General features: G+C 37.3%; 1 long non-coding RNA gene across 2 annotated transcripts; it reads right to left on the reverse strand.

Moving 5' to 3' along the window:
- Window positions 1-7,408: 7,408 nt before the first annotated feature.
- LOC125963772 (uncharacterized) lies at window positions 7,409-16,144 on the reverse strand. 2 transcript variants are annotated; one of them, XR_007476141.1, is made up of 3 exons: window positions 15,454-16,144; window positions 14,376-14,683; window positions 7,409-7,615 (listed from the first exon to the last, which is right to left on the reverse strand). It is a non-coding gene; the product is annotated as an uncharacterized LOC125963772 (long non-coding RNA). The 2 variants fall into 2 exon arrangements; XR_007476142.1 differs by having other exon boundaries at window positions 7,432-7,615; window positions 14,376-14,475.
- Window positions 16,145-18,041: the final 1,897 nt, after the last annotated feature.

The raw sequence follows: 18,041 nt of genomic DNA on the forward strand, positions 1-18,041 counted from the left end.
TTTAAATTTTTATTTATTTATTTATATTTTTGGCTGCGTTGGGTCTTCGTTGCTACACGTGGGCTTTCTCTATTTGCAGCAAGAGAGGGCTACTCTTTGTTGTGGTGCGTGGGCTTCTCATTGCGGTGGCTTCTCGTTGCAGAGCATGGGCTCTAGGTGCACGGGCTCAGCAGCTGTGGTGCACAGGCTTAGTTGCTCCATGGCATGTGGGATCTTCCCAGACCAGGGCTCAAACCCGTGTCCCCCTGCATTGGCAGGCAGATTCTTAACCACTGTGCCACCAGGGTAGTCCCTGTGATGGTGTTTCTGGATGAAATTCATATTTAAATTGGTGGTGGACTTTGAGTAAAGCAGATTATCCTCCATAATATGCATGGGCCTCATCCAATCAGTTGAAGCTCTTAATAAAACAAAGATCTCCCTGTTGCAAAAAGGAATTCTGCCAGAAGACTTACAGAAATTGAGCTGCAACTCTTTCTAGAGTCTAGACAGCCTAACCTGCAGATTTTGAATTTACCAAGCCTCTATTATTGTGTGAACCAATTGTTTAAAATCTCACTCTCTCTTTCTCTATCTTTATATAGATATAGATATAGGTATCAATATCAGTATCTAGATCTATATCTATCAATATATATGGGCACATTGTATACACATGCTGTTGGTTCTGTTTTTCTGGAGAACCTTGACTAATACAGTGGCCCATATAAATAAAAGGATGAACCCAAGTTCACCCAGGTAGAAAGTAGTACAATGAGAACTGGAACTTAAGGCCTCATGACTCATTCAGCTATGAACGTTGACCCAGAACTGGGGTCTGCAAACTCTGGCCCACTGATCAGATCTCGCTTGACTCCTGGTTTTGTACATAACATTTTGCTTGAACACAGCTGCACCCATTCATTAGCGTATTGTGTGTGGCTGTTTCCGTGCTACAGCAGCAGATGGGCAGTTGCAATGGAGACGTATGGTACACAAAATCCAAAATATTTACTATCTGACCCTTTACAGAAAAGATCTGCTGACCCTTGCTCTAGGATGCCATCTGACTTCTGATAGCACTGAGGAGAATAATTCATGCACATTGGGTTAGATTGTTAATCTCATGTCCTCCTTAGGTCAAAGATCTCTTAAATGCTCACCCTTGCAATAGCCAGCCTGGGGAGCATTGTCTGAGGATGCAGAAATATTTCTTGCCTGGTCTTTCCAATCCACACTGCTCCCTGACTATGGTTCTTAAAACCTATTTTGTTAAAAATTTTTATTGGAGTATAGTTGATTTACAGTGTTGTGTTAGTTTCAGGTGTACAGCAAAGTGAATCAGTTATACATATACATATATCCACTTTTATTATTTTTTAGAGTCTTTTCCAAATAGCCCATTACATAGTACTGAGTGGAGTTCCCTGTGCTAATAAGAAGAGCAGGTTCTTATTAGTTATCTATTTTATGTATAGTAGTGTATATATTTCAGTCCCAATCTCCCAAGTTAGCCTCCCCGCCACAATCCCCTGGTAACCCTAAGTTTGTTTTCTACATCCGTGCCTCTACTTCTAAAACCTGTCTATTTTAACCAACTACCACTCATTGCTTACTGTCTCTGGCTTCATGTACTTGATAATAAATCTACTTCTTTTTCTATCCTGGATGACATGTTCCAAGGACTGAGATAATATCTTATTCTACATAATTTGTCCTTGATATTGTCTATCTTGGGGTCTTCATCTATGTCCCAAAGAAGACAGTCACACTCTGTCTTCTAGTACTACTAATAATACCACATTTTATGGCATGAATCTGGCCCAATGCACTGAACTATATCCCTTTAGAAGCTGTAGGCAACCTGTCACTGGGTTTTAGCACAGGGGTAGAACTCAGATTAGTGTTCATATTTAAACAAATCTACTTGACCATAACTTTTTGTCTCACCATTTATTTTATTACACAAGTAATTTCTGTCTTTGCATCTGTGATGTAAATATTTTTAATTTCCTAAATTATCTGAAAAATTATTTAGAGCTTCCATTTCAGTAGGCATTGGAATTGCTGTGTTATGACTATTTCATTATTTTATTTTCAAATGTTAAATTAGGCTTCAAGCTTTGGCCAAGAGTAGACAGGAAAGGGTTTAAAAAGAAATGAAGAGTGGGAAAGACTTCTGATGCAATGGAGACTTAATAAAGATTTGATTTTGAATCAATAATTTATAATAAAGGTTTGATTTTGAATCAATATATTATGTCATTGCAAAATAGTTCCCTGGTAAAATTCCATTCTTTGGTAATCATTAATTACAGAAATTAACAATCAAAATATGCAGTACTCTTCTTCATTTTCTAAAAACAAACCTATATCTAGATGAGAGGAGAATTCATTTCATAACTCAGGCTCTGGACTTACAACTCCTAGTCCTATCTTCTTTCAACCATACCTGCTAAGCTTCTGTCTAACATTTTGAGCATGAGGTAAGGGCTTCAGCTTTCATCCCCTTCCTCAGTATATAGCTTTGTGACTAATAGTAAGGGATATAAAACTTGAGAACTTGGGTTCGAATCTTGACTCTAAAATTTACTTGTTGAGTACTCTTGAGCATGTTATCTGTTTTTGCCTCAGTTTTCTCATCTATAAAATAGAGATAACATTACTTCTCTCAGGGAGTTGCTATGAGGGTTAAAAGAAAATTCATACAATGCAAGAATTTATCAGTTCTTGGAACACAATAAATACTGAAAAAAAATGTTAGTCATTATCAAGGGCCCCTCATTTTATGGATAACATAGATTAGTTTATATAGGTCTAATATTTACATATACATAAACATTTTGTACCTATATGTGTGTATACGTTTTTCTTAGAAATTGAGCAGTCAACATTCACATCTAAAAGTGTGCTCTGTGAAATGTAGATCTGTGTACAGACACCGTGCTATAGTTATCTATTGCTACATAATAATGAAGTCCAAACTTAGGGGTGAAATAAACAAAATTTTTAATATGTGCCCAGGTTCTGTGGGTCAGCAGTTCAAACAGTACACAGAGGAGATGGCTTGTCTCTACTCCATGACTGATGTCTGAAACCTCAGCTCATGAGGATTCAGATGGCTGGGTCTGGAATCATCTAGATAATTTTAATTCACATGTCTGGCCCTTGAAGACTGGGCCCAACAAGGACTGTTGACTGGAGTGCCTATAGATGGCTGCCCATGTGGCTTGGACTTCTCATAACGTGGTAGTTAGGATTCAAGATAGAGTATCCCAAGAATGAGTGTCCAGGGTTCAAGCATTCCACGAGAATCATGCAAAAGCTGCATGACCTTTTATGACCTAGTCTTAGATGTTACATAGCATCACTTTCATTATATACTGTTGCAGGCATTGGAGATCTTTTTCCATAAAGTGTCAGACAGTCAATATTTTAGGCTTTACAAGCCATACAGTCTCTTTTGCAACTACTTAGCTCTGCTGCTGTGACGTGAAAACAGAAACAAACAATACATATACTAAGGAACATGGCTGTGTTCCAATAAAGCTTCATTTATAAAAGCCGGTAGAGGCCTAGACTTGGCCCACCAGCCATAATTTACTGACCCCTGCTCTATTGTTTGAAGCCATGGAAAGCCTGCCCAAATTCAAGGGAAAATGCCCACAGCTGGATGCGAAGAATGGCAATGAATCTGAGACCCTGCATTAAAACCACTACATATGGGATATTTATAAGAGGATCTGTCCGCATACCTTGTTTCTCCCATGTATGGTGGATATGAGGTATTGGAACATCTTACATCTATGTAAGCCTGGGTCAGGGTCAAAGTTGGAATCTGAACTTAATGACCTTGATTTCTGGAATAATTGGTAACCCTAATTATGATTTCCTTACACTCCTTACCCCAATAAATATACCACAAAAGATAGATTTCAAGTAAACAATTGCTTTATGGCAGATTTTTATTGTCTCCATTGACTGAATTATTCCATTTTGGTTGGAAAGCATGAGTTTTGTTTCTTTCCTAAAGAGATCTGCAACTTTTCAGATGTGGCATTTCATTCTACTGAGAGGATGATGTAGGTTTTTTTTTTTTTTACATCTTTATTGGAGTATAATTGCTTCACAATGGTGTGTTAGTTTCTGCTTTATAACAAAGTGAATCAGTTATACATATACATATGTTCCCATATCTCTTCCCTCTTGCATCTCCCTCCCTCCCAACCTCCCTATCCCACCCCTCCAGGCGGTCACAAAGCACCGAGCTGATCTCCCTGTGCTATGCGGCTGCTTCCCACTAGCTATCTGTTTTATGTTTGGTAGTGTATATATGTCCATGCCTCTCTCTCGCTTTGTCACAGCTTACCCTTCCACCTCCCCATATCCTCAAGTACTAGTCCCCTGCACCAGGAAGCCTACACAACCCACTGAACCAACCTTAGCCACTGGGGACAGACACCAAGAACAGTGGGAACTACAAACCTGCAGCCTGCAAAGAGGAGACCCCAAACACAGTAAGATAAGCAAAATGAGAAGACAGAAAAACACACAGCAGATGAAGGAACAAGACGTAGGTTTTTATAAACGGAAAAAGCAGGGCAGGCTGAGTTCACTCAGATCGTACTAATGCTTACAGGAATAACCGAAACTGGAACACAGGCTTCCAGGTTTTCCTGTCCTGTGCTCTTTCCGGTAGGTGCCATTGTCTGCTGGGTCTGGCAGTAATAATTTCTGACCTTTACCTCTCTACGCTATTGTGAAGTGATTTGGGGCTTTGTTAGCTTTCTTATGAGTTTGTACTAAATTGTGTCCATAAAGTAGGCTGAATTCCTCAGGGAAGGATAATAGCTGTTACTGTGTTATTACTGCAAATGTTGTGTTGGTTACCTTTTTTTCTTTTCTTTTGTCCAGTTGTATCCTGAACTTAAAAGTTATATTATCCGAAATGAAAGATATGCATCTGGTGGAAAGCACTAATTTAAGGGATGAAAATTCCTGATGATTGCTTCAGTCAACCCTTAATACACACAGAGCTTCATTAGTAAATAGACAACTCTCAGACCTTTCCCTTGGAAGAGGTCGCATAATCAGGCTTTGTGTTGATTTCGCATTCTGTTCGTTAGAGACAGAACAAATGAGAATAATCTCCTGGTACAGGGAAAGCACAAAGAACTTTCTTCTATTTTTGTGATGCATCCCGTAATAAGGGTTGAAAATGAGACTGGAGGTAAGAACGTGAAGCTCAGAAGAGCAAAGGAGAGAAGATATTGTTTCTTTGAAAATATTCTTTCAGTGTTGGCCCAGAAGAAATATGAAGCTGAGGAAATTTTTTTTTAAATGATGATTTTTGTGTTAAGGATGTGAGTGTGGAATTAGTAAGAATCAGGAAGCAAGTATCCTTTTCCACAAAGGACTTGGGAGCAAATGAAACCTTAAAACTCCCTGCTCTTGGAAACCCTTTTGGAGCAGTAATCAGAGAAGGGTAAAGGTAAAGCCTCAGGGCAGAGGTGTTCAGAGCAAAGGGATGGGAGGAGAACAAAAGGAGAGTGGATGTGTTTAGAGCTGTCATTTTGAAATTTACCTGCTTCTGATTCAGTGCTGCTTTGCTGCTGTGTTGGTCCAGTGGAAATCCTCAAAGCAGGAGCAGCCCTATTTTAAAATAATAAGGTTAGAGCAGGTGACTTTAATCCAGGTCTCTTTAGCTCAAGAGCACAGAGGAGAGTGTGAGGAAAGAGTGAGGATACAAGGAATTGTTCACTGGGTAAATTTTCCCCAAACCTCACTAACTGGGAGAAATTGACCACTGGATTATATGCCTTGAAGGAAAGCAAAAATGTTGAAAGCAGAGTGTGGAGCTTGTTTAGAAAGCAAGGTCTATCATTTGGTCACCTGCTGATGATAATAGCATTGGCTGAGACCTGACCATTTACAATGAAGGCACTTCTGTAGGTAATAAGTTCCAGGAGGGCCAGAAATGAGTATGTCTGTTTCAGCATTTAGCATGGTTTAGCATCTGAGAGGCCGGTACATTATTGGCATATAGTAGACTTAAAAATGAATATTTGTGGATTGTCTGAATGAGTGGATGGATGTGTGTGATTCATATCCTATTTGCAGGTCCTATGCCCTACAGTGGATTTTCAATGTCAGATTGTGAAAGTACTTATGACGGGGATTGGCATTGTTCCCTATCTAATGGATAAAGATTACACATGAAAGGACTTTACATTGACATCCCAAAAGCCTCATAGGAATTACATAACAAAAAAATAAAATTGGATTCTGTATAATTTCTAATTTGTTAGCTGGCCAGAACACTGGTATTTCAGCCAGTCCTCTGGTAGTTCCGATGACGTCCCCATGATCACCCAGGCACAATCAGAATGGCTTTAGGATTTGGGAGCCAAAATGTTCCTCAGTATTTGCTGCTTTGCTAGTCCATTTAAGAAAATGGACTATTGAAAAAATAGCTTCAGACACAATATGACATTTTATGATTTAGCATGGAATCTGAGAAATATGGAGGTTATCTGAAGGCTGCAATGGTAAAGTTCCCTCTGCTATTGAAGTTATTGTCTTTAAACAAAGATTCTACATCACTAATGCTATATATATATATATATATATAAAATATATATATATATAATGATATTCAGGTTAATTTCCTATTCTCTCTAAGGAAGTAATTGGTTGGTTGGTATGAGAGATGGTGTGGCTTCCAAAGATGAAAAGTATTATTTTGTTGTACTTTTTGGCTACCTAAGGATGGGAGAGGCCCAGGACACTGCAGTCAGTATATTATGTGGAGCAGGTTATATTGTGGTTTATTTATGAACTTTTACATGTTTATTTTCTATGCAAGTTTGTATGCTCCGTTTTGAGTTTTGGTAGATAAGCGGTAACTTTGGAATACTTGGAGTTTTATATATATATATATATATATATATATATATATATATATATATATATATATATATTTAACTTAGTTGTTAAAGCCGTGGAGAGTGTACTAGTCTACCTAGGTTCAAATTCTGGCTTTACCCTATGACTTCCCTGTGGCTTCCTCTGCTCACCTATTAAAAAGGAGGATAATAAGACTGCTGTGGTGAGTTATATACTAAGTGCTATTTAAACATTTGCTATAATGATTATGTATACTCGAAGGCAAGGAACTTGCCCCTTGATCGTCTCTGTATTCCTAGTGCTTAAGAATTCCTAGTGCTTTCCTAGTGCATTGTCTTAGGATAGAGATAGCTCAGTATAGTTCTTCTCACTATAAAGTACTGTTACATTGAAAGTCTTTGCTTGTGTACTAATAATCTATGACATATCTGCTGAGGACAAGGAAAGAAATAGTTTTAAAACTGCAATGGATAACAAAAGATTGTATGATGTAATGCCTTTATTATGTAATTATAAAACTAACAAATGATCATGGTAGGAAATTTGAAAAACTCCTAGACAAGATAGAGATCAACAAAATTTGGAGTAACTTTCAGAGTGTAGAGTTGTCCATGAATATTAGTGCTTTCATATTTTCCAGGACTTTAAGTAGACTCTGCTTCTTAAGAGTCTATTCATGATATTTTACTTTAATGATGTTTTCATCATGGGGACACACACACACAGAAATCTGTTAAAAAAAAAAAAGAAAGGCATGTAAATCACTGATGTTTCAGATAGCCACATGGAATAAAATGAGAAAGGTCAACAAGCTGAAAGAATGTGGAGTAGCATCTCCTTAACTGCTTACATAATTCTGATAATTACCTCTTTGTGGATAAAGTAATTAATGGGGAATCTAATTCAAGAAAAATGTATGAACTTCAAGGCTTCTCAAAGCCAAGTATTTCTTTACAGAAAAGGTTACTTTCCACGGCCATGCTTCCTTATTACCTGACAGGGAAAGAGTATTGTATGGCAAAGGATCTTCCCGAAGGATGGTGCTTCCCACACTGATTGTCATAAATGACTTCGGAATTACTGTTGCTGTATTACCAAAATCTTAAACTAGGATATTTTTGACAAATGCGGTCCTTAGTTAATTTTTAGAGCTACAAACTCTCAGATGGCTCTGAAATAACAATTGTCTGGCTATTCTTCAGGGTGATCACAATATGGTAATGACCTTGAGGCATCACTAAAAAGGAGGAAGGTGTGAGTCTTCCTTTGGTTCCAGAGTTGGAGTTGGAAAAGAGGCCCACAACCAAGTGATAGAGAAGGAAATGTGAGGTCATTGGTGAAAAACCAGGTTGAAGTTAAGGTGAAGAGGCATGAGGAAATGGTCAACTGTTACAGTATTACAAAGATCATCAAGAAGCATATCCATGAATGTGGTTCGTATTGCAATCTGCTGAAAAAGAGACAAATATCCTGGCCTGGCCTTCATGGAGATTATATTTTATTGATTCTGATAATAGATTATTGTTGAAAAGGGCCTCCTATAAATTATAACCATGCAAAGGCAGCAAGATAATTTTTTTTTCTTTATGTATGTGTTTCTCATTCCTACTCACTTCTCTCTTAGGGGAAGAGAAAATCACAAGAAACAAAAATGTCAAATCTCAGCTATTCATTTTCAAAATAATTTTTTCCCCAAATTCCAGTGGAGGCAATAGGTTAACTGTTAAGATTTGTAAGGCTCAAAAAGCTAGATTTTTACAAAGTGTAGCCAAATTTTATTCCATAAATAATAGCTTTGGAAAGAATATGTGATGGTGCAAAGTTGGAAAAAGCTGGTTTTTCTTCCGTAAATGACTTCACTGTGTTGGGAGAAGAGGCAGAGAAGAAATCAAAGTAATTAAACATGAGGTGAGTTTTCCTGATAGGGGACTCTAGTGCTTTAAAATAGACTAGATAATCCTAGGGATAATCTGAGGGTAGAACAGACCAATGCCTCATTTCCAATCTGGTACCCTGGAAGAAAACAGTGTATTTCCTTTGAGGTTTTTCTTCTGCTTTGTTTTGTTTTTGGTTCATTTTGTAATCAACCTTATTAAGGTATAATTTACATACAATAAAATGCAGACATTTTTAGTCAACGGTTCAGTGACTTGTAATTAATGTATACATTTGTTTAACTACCACCCCCATAAAGATAGATAACAATTCTCAAACCCTAGAAAGTTTCCTCCTAGGCTTTTGCCAAAGTATCCCCATCTCCCACCCCAAGGCAACCACGGATCTGTTTTTTATCTTTAGAGATGACTTTTGCCCAGTTTAGAATTTCATGTAAGTTGAATAATACAGTAGGTGCCCTTTTGATCTGGCTTCACTTGCTCAGCACATGGTTTTTGAGATTCATTCATGTTGGGATGTTTTAAACCAGAACTTTAGCCTGGGTGGCTGATGTTGTCTGAAGGCACCTATAGGTACATCTGAGTCTCTGGCATTGTCACAGTCTGTTCTTGGCTCAATATTTTCAACTTTACTAAGACGCACAAGGCTGAAGTAAGGAAGATCATTGTCAGTATAATGGAGGTGAAGTGGGTTCTGTTATATAATATTCTCAGCATAAATTGACCTGCTTGGAATCATTGTGTTGATAATCGACAAGGATACTCTTCCTCCAAAAACCTTGATACTATAAAACTAAAGGACGCTGTCCTAGGACTCTTTTAGTTTTCATTTTTTGGGAAACATTTCTGGAAAATTCAAATGCTCACAACCTGAAAGAAGCAATTATTCACCTGAAGGCTGACTCTGCTAAAGTTGAGTTGTCCGACCTTTACATGCTGATAGAACCCAAATAGCCTTGTGAAACAATGCTCTCTTATTGGATATAAGCACATAGATTGTTTAAGATGGACGTGTATATGCAGTAAAGTGAAAAAACTAAATCTTTGAGTTTCCCTTGCTGGGTTTTTTTATTTTTTCATTTAAGTTTCTATAGCGTATGCTAATAGTTTAGGGTAACCTCAGGTTAGATTTAGGTCCACTCTTTACATTAATGTTGAAGTATTCCATACCCACCTTTTTTCTACCTTCCTTCTTTTCTTCCATCTTTCCTTTCTAACTTCTTATAATCCATTATACTTAATCCTGCATTTGTTGAGGTGGGAATTAGTGCAGGAAAATTGAAAGCAGTGTGAAATTTTGCTGTTCAGAATGCATGTTGACTAAATTCTATATTGAGAAAAGGTCTGAATTTACCCACAGTAACCCTTTCTCAGAGTCTTTGAATAAAGGCCATAGAAACTGGTCTATATATAATATCCTGACAGGTATGTAGAATTCATTGCCCTCAAAGAGCTTACCTGGCGTAGATGCATCTGAATGCATTTAATGATTGTTTTATTGGCAGCAGTGCCAACATACACAGTTTGTTTTGTTTTATATCATTCTCATTACCTGCTGTTTACCACTGTATACATTGCTAATTGTGTGTTTCTATGGCTTGTGAATTTCACGACCAAATAATATGTAATTTATTGCACACTTTAGTGTAGAAGATGGAGACTCCATAACTTTTCGTGTGCTCTTTGCCACTTTGGAATGTATTACACTGAGATCAGGCAAAGTAACAAATTTATTTCAAATATGCGTGATAGCTAAACATCAATTAGGACTGATGGGCAATATTTCTTCTTCCAGCAACATAACAGTTTTTAAAGACTAAGCCATTGAACGTGGAGTTACTGAACATGGGACTCAGTTCACTGGGATCCTTCTTAGAAAAATAAAGGACAACTTGAATTGGATTTGTGTGGCTTATTCAGGTAGTAACTAATCAGCTACATCTTGGTGAACTTAGTTTTTCACGATCGTTCGGTATTTTATTAACTCTCTTCCCCTTCTTCCCCCGACTCTCACGAGAATGGATCATGAGTATCTTAAAACATACTAAGTCGTCTTCCACCCCTGTTAATCTAACTACAAAAGCACACTTTCCTTATCCAATGTAACTTACTGTCTTTTAGAGTGGCTGGGGTTTTAATTCTCTACAAAATTAAAACCAGCAAAGAGAAACATTTTCAAGGAGCCACCACATTGTAGAGCTTTAGAAATAAGACTTTAGAATTAAGGGAAAATATATCATTTTATAGGTAAAGCACCTGAGGCCTAAAGTAGGAAGGTAACCATCGAGGTCAGGGAAAGGTGTGGAAGATCAGGTTTCAAGCTGAGAAAGAGACTACAGGAACTCAATCTGAGCAGGTCAAAAACTGAAAGGAGACCACGAATGTTCTGGGAAGGCTGGCATCTGGCCTCAAGTGTGAGATTCAGACAGGGAGTGGGCCCGGGGGGAACTGCGCTTCTGCAGTAGGCAGAGAAGTCCACCTCATCTCCGGAAAGTGCCACTGACATCAGAGAGTTGAGGGGAAAGAGCAATGAATTCCAGTCCACCTGAGAAAGCAGGCCAATCTGATTAACTCTGAATTTAGGCTTATTTCAGATACTTCTTGAGAAAGAACTTGGACAAGAGCAAGTCCCACGCAGCCTCTTTTAAATCCATGCCCAGTATTTTCTGGTGGAGCTGCTAAACCCTCCAAGTGACTCCAGTATTTTAATTTCACTCTATATTTAATTCCGACAGTTCTATGATTGATTATTTAATGGGCAAATAAGTAGGGTCAGAAAAGAATGTGAATGTGTTTTACACATGAGGATGGGTGGAGTGGAGGATGGGTGGAGTGGAGCAGTCTGGAATAGGACACCAATAAAAAGGGATCTTGGTAAAGAAGAACGTCTATTAGAAATGGAGAGGAATTCGCAAAGAAATTTGTGCCTGACACCACGCCCTTCTCTCTGCATATTTAGAAGCTAGTTTCTAATTTTAGTTTCATAGGAGATGTACCTGTGATGAATTGTCTTTTATCTCCACACTATTTATCACATGGACATATTGTGTAGTTTGTGTGAGAGAAAGTAAGTGTTAGAATTTGTCTTGGCAAGCAGCTATAAACATTTCCTGGAACAATCTAGGGTAGAAGGAAAAGGAAAGGAAGGTGGAAACAAAGGGGAAAGACAGCTAATGATGCTGGAGTCTCTCGCTGGGATTTGTGGTATCTCTTTTTGAAACTAAGTACAGAAAGTCAGAACTTGACTGATTGTTTCTTGATCACGGTTTGTTTTCATTTTTGTTTTTTTCTTGCTCTCTCATCAGTTACTCCAGCCAGTGCCATGTCATTTTCAGTTTCAGTAAGCATGCCGGTCTTGTTTCCATTCACATTATTCATGCAAAAGTTGATGGAACTGATGACCCCGAGTTATCAAGGAAACATTAGATACACCAGTAGATACATTTCTTAATTTTAGAAAAAAATTACCGAGTGAAGGTTAAAATAACTCCTCTTAAATTTGTCATTTAAAAAAAACTTCTCCTAACATACAATACCTCATTGCCTAATAATGCCAGATAAATGAAGAATTCCTATGTATTCATGAATGCAGGCTAGTCTGTATATTTCTTGGCAGGTATGACCGTTACCGAGGGTGACGGCCTAGTTTGCTGGCCATGTCCTGTCTCCTAGAAAGTTGTAGTTTCTGTTGTCTTTCAGTTGGTCCATTGGATATCAGAGGTGAATTTATAAAACTATACTTCCCTTTACACTTTGTTTTGTCTTGTTTTTTTTACTTGAAGTATAGTTGATCGACAATGTTTTGTTTCAGGTGTACAGCCAAGTGATTCAGATACATATATTTCTTTTTCAGATCCTTTTCCATTATAGGTTATTACAAGGTATTGAATATAGTTGCCTGTGCTATACAGTAGGACCTCGTACTTTATCTATTTTGTATATAGTATACACTTACTTTGTGTGATTCAGGCTGGTCAGACCACATGATTATTTTCACTTCTGATGTAATTTTTTCAGGTCCAACCTCAAATCTTTGATAAGAAGATATTTTAAAATAAGTTTAGCATGTGTGTGCTCTAAATCCAACAGTAGATATTAGAGATGTGATTTTGCACTAGGTATTCCTCTCTTTTTTGTTCTTGGCCAACCAATTGAAAATTAGCTTTTACTTTCTGGTTGGTTTGCTAGATGTTTATGAGTATAATAAAAATCTTAAATTTTGTCTCATATCTTAAAACACAATCTGAATTAGCAATGGATATTGTGCTATACATAGGGGCTGTGATATAAATATAGTTTCTAACTTCAAAAACATATAGCCTAGAAGGGAACACAGACACATATGCAGCAATTATGGCAACTGCATTTGTTTACTAAGTGAAATAGTACTGAGATGGATAAAGTGCTAGCAAGCCTTGAACAGCCAAATCAGCTTCAAAAATAGATGTGCAGTTCTTTAAAAATCTTTTTAACATTTTTCCAGCTACATGTAGAATGTAACTTAGCATGAAAACGGTATGGGTTTTATTTTAAGTAATTTAGCATTTTGACATCCTCATAATGAATTTAAATCCAGAAGGAGGTTTCTCTCCATGATCTCTTAAAATGGTCCTTGATCATCCACAGTATTTCCCATCATCACAAAGGTGGTAGCAAGGGCAGGGAACTCCAACATTATTAAAGTTTCATAAAGCAAAGTCAATTTTAAGAATATAATGTCCCCAAACTGATAAAGGTCTTGACAGATAATTTCAAGGGAAGCATAAATTATTTTCTGTTTGTCAGAGGGCAAAAATATTTAGGTTGAGTTAATGAATGGTAGAGTTTTTGAGTGGAGAGTGTACTTAAAATATTACATAGATCTGTACTGTCAACAGATGCTAGCCACGTGGCATTATTTATATTTAAACAAATTTAAAAATAAGATTAAAAATTCAGTTCCTCAGTTGCATTTGCCATATTTCAAAGATGTTTATTTGCTCCATGTAGCTATTGAATACTGCTTTGCATAGTACAGCTATAGAATATTTTCATTATCACCAAAACTTCTATTGAGCAATACTAAAATTATACGCAGATGTTCACAGAGAAGGCAACCAAGTCTCAAGGAAATAATATAACTTCCCCAAGGTCACACAGCTATGTGTTTAAAGAAAAACAAAATGACACAAAGGAAATAGTAACAGAGGCATTAAAGAAACCCAGTAAGTTTCTGGAACAGTCAAAGTAGGGTTTAAAAGTGCATACTTAGCTGTTAGCAGGGTTGAAGCTCTTGATGGTTGGTAAGATCTATCTGCCTGAATTTGGACATTAGCATTTTATGCAATGAATTAAAAGCAAAAAATCATTTCAACGAATGGCTCCCAGCTCCATATTTTTAGCCACTGCCGTGCTTCCAGATTATGTTTATCACTTTCATGTACAGGGCACCACTGTGAAATGTGATGGTTTATCTGACCCCAGAGAAATCAAGAAATCTCGTGGGGGTTATGGCTATATTTGAAAAGGTTGATTTTTAAATGCATCATGCAGACTGGCCCTGTTTTAAAAGAGATTCCTGCCATCAAATAATCAAAATGTAAAAACTCTTCTCACCTTGCAAAAGTCAAAGATAGTCCCTGCATCTTTATTATTTCGTTGAAATCCAAATATTATTTTTCCATTCTCTAACTTGTTTTCCTCACAGTGTGATCAACTATTGCCAAGGAAGGAAAGGTTAGATTTATCAATCAAAGTTTGCTAAAGGCCCCCTAGGTAACTGAACCCTCAGGAGAAACAATCGTCATGTATTCTTTTTCTGTTGTTTCAGTATCTTCGTAAAGAATCATTTCAATATGTTTGGTTCTGTAGCAGAGGTTCTGTGTAGTGCTTATCCTCCTCAGAGGTCCAGAGAGCCTGCGAGTCTGTGAGTAAAGATGGGTAAGGAGAGAGAGGGAAGGAGGCTAGAGAGAGGCTCAGGGCTGAGATAAGGACAGTGTTCTAAAGCCTCCTGGGGGTGAGGCTGGGGTGCACAAACACCCACAACTAATCTAGACAGAAACTGAATAATCAACGGGACGACCACTATGAAGTCATGTGGTCACCTCTCCCTCTAGAAATAAACATTGCCCTCAGTAAGTCTCCTCCCGCCCCAGAAGAGCATTAGGAAGGTCTGGAGAGGGGGATTATTGGCAGAAATGGAAAAAGCAGGTTGAAGGGATTCGCCTGGAGCAGAGAGACCTAGAAACCCAAGCCAGTAGATGGAAGGCAGACTTTTCATGGAAGTCTCCAAGCCCACGTCAAGTTCTGGGACCACCAAGTACAAGTCAAAGAGTGCTCATTTAACCCCTTTGGGCCCCCACGGGAGTGGAGGAAGGCTGGACAGAGAGGGAGAAGGGGCCATTGAAGGTACAGTATTTACTATGGGATTTAACTTCTCAAAGGCCTCCCAGTAGCTTCAGATCTGCGCAAGGATCCTTCATGTCCTGCTGGTTTGCAGTGAGTGGCTCACAGCTTTAAGGCCTCTTCTGCCAGATGGAGAACTATTTCAAACATCCTGCCTCTATTTTGTACTGTAGCAATGCAGACAGGAAACCTGACCCCATTTTCAGGTTCTAAAGAGAAATTCTAAGTACCTGAAAGACTGAGGAACATGGTGGCTTTTATTTAAGATGTGGAGATAGAGAGCACATACCTGGACTTGGGCCTGCAGCAGCACCAAGAGTTCCATTTATTTTCTCTCGCATCTCTGTTTCTCCTTTTCTCTCTGCTGGATTAGCCACGGGGACTCCAAGTTCTTCATTGTGTGGTTCTGGTACGAAGGTTCTCCTGAGAATTATAAAGCTATTCACCTTCTACATCGAGCACTTCTTATATTTTCCCCAGCAATGTAAGTCATCCTTAAGAGGAGTCAGGGTGCTAGCTTTTAAATATATTTTAGTCATCCCTTTGTACATTAAATGCTCTTTCTTGGAGACTGCTCCTGACAAGGTGTTCACCGTGCTCTCAGCTGGCCTCCTGAAGTTCTGCCCTGCCTTCCCCACCAGGTACAGTTCAGAAGCTGCCCACCTCAGGGTGATGGGTTATCTTCTAGTTGCTTTACTCCTTTCCCTTTTACATTTAGAGAATATAATTTGAATACATAAACTTCTCTGTGACCACAGCTTTGTTTGCAACCCCCAGGTTTTGTTATGGCATATTTTCATTATCATTCAATTAATAAAATTCTAATTCCCATTGCGACTTTATCTTTGACCTACATAATGATCAGAAGTATGTTTTTAATATCCAACTCTTTGGTAAAATATTGGTTATATATTTTAAATTTCTTGCTTATTCAGAGTCTTGTTTTATAACCAGAATATAATCAATTTTATAAATGTGCCATGTGCCTAAAAATTTCTGCATAATATATATATTCCATCATTGTTGGTACAGTGTTTTATGTAAATTTAGGCCAAAGTTTTTAATGATGGTATTCAGATCTTCTCTAATCTGCTGATTTCTTGTTGTGATTCTATGTTACTGATCTAGGTAATTTAGATTTTTCTATTTCTACTTAGTTTTTTGGAATTTCCCTTCATATATTGCATTGAAGTTTAGATTTATAATGTATTCCTTGTAAAGTAACAGTGGGTTTTATTATCCTGCCTTATCGCCAGTGATACTTTTTGCTTTCAAATCTACGTTAACATTAAAAAATCTTCCATTTTCCTTATTGTTGTTATGACATAATTTTTGAATCCTTTCATTTTCAATCTGACTCTCGTCTCTTGTAGGTGGCATAGAATTAGGTTTTTTGTTTGTTTCAATAATCCTTGTCCTTTAATTTGAGTATTTACAGTTAATGTATTTTCTTATAGACCGTTTACTCCTTGTTTACTATTTGTCCCACCTTGTTATGTTCCTTTTGCTCTTCTTTCTTCCTTTGAGATTTCTTCAAATTCCATTTTCCCTTGTATTAGCTTGTTGTTTTTACATAAGTAGCTGTTACACATATACCATGACTTATTAGGTCTTTTACTGCTTCTCAAGCAATGCTGAGATCTTAAATTTCTTTTACTACTTTTTCCTCTTCCATTTGTTTTAATGCATTCTAATTTTTGATATATTTTATTATTACTTTTCTGTGCAGTTAGATTTTATTTAGGTTTATCCACTTATTTATCCTTTCTGTTATACATAATTCTTTATAAAGTCCGTATTTTCATCTGTGATAATCTTCCTTCTGCCTGCGTGTCTCCCTTTATAATTTAATTCATTCAGTTCTGATGAGAACATATTTTCTAAATTTTGCTTGTCTGCAAATTTCCTTATTTCATCTTTCCTTCCAAACAACATTTTCTCTGCCTCTAGAATTCCCAATGGGCAGTTATTTTCTTTAGCACTTAAAAAATGTTATTCCATTATTTTCTAGTATCCAGTCAGTTTCGCTGAGAAGTAGGCTGTAATCTTAATCCTATTGTTCCTTTGAAAGTAATCTATCTCTTTTTCCTCGGGCTGCTTTTAAGATGTCATGTTTTCTTTGCTATTCATAAATTGTACTGTGGTGATCTTAGGTGTGGTTTTCTTTGTATTTGTTCTTGTTGCATGTTTTTAGTGCTTATTGAATTTATGGCTCCATATATTCCTTTTAGTTTTAGAGAACTCTCAGCTGTTAACATTTGTGAAATATTGTTTTCATCCCAATCTCTCTCTCCTTTTTTCTTTGGATTCCAGTTTACACATATGATAAAAATGTTTACTGTGACCCATATGTCTCAAATGCGCTTTTGTGTACTTTTTATTCTCTTCGTTTCCCATGCTTTAGTTTTAATATTGTTACTACTCTATCTTCCAGTCCACTTACCTCTCTTTACCTGTGTCCAATCCACTACCGAGTTTTAAATTTCATATAATTTTTAATTCTATCAGTTCAACTTCAATCAGTTTATGTTTTCTAGTTGTCAAGTTAAATTCTCCACCTTGTCATCTATTTTCTTGAACTTGATAATATTTACCAAAATATGTATGAACTTTAATGTTTAGGTCATCTATGATTCTGATTCTGTTTTGTTTTTTATTCTAATTCTCCTTTTCTTGGTAGTCTTGGTGGTTCTTCAGTGAATACCAGACTTGGGATATGACAAGTTGTAGAGAATCTGAATGACATTACAGTTGCCCTTTGAACAACCTGGGTTTGAACTGCACAGATCCACTTATACATGGATTTTTTTTCAATAAGTAATACAGTACTACATGATCTGTGGTTGGTTGAATCCTCAGATTCAGAACCACAGATAA

This window comes from Orcinus orca, chromosome 1, assembly GCF_937001465.1.
Source record: "Orcinus orca chromosome 1, mOrcOrc1.1, whole genome shotgun sequence".
NCBI classification, from domain to species: Eukaryota; Metazoa; Chordata; class Mammalia; order Artiodactyla; family Delphinidae; genus Orcinus; species Orcinus orca.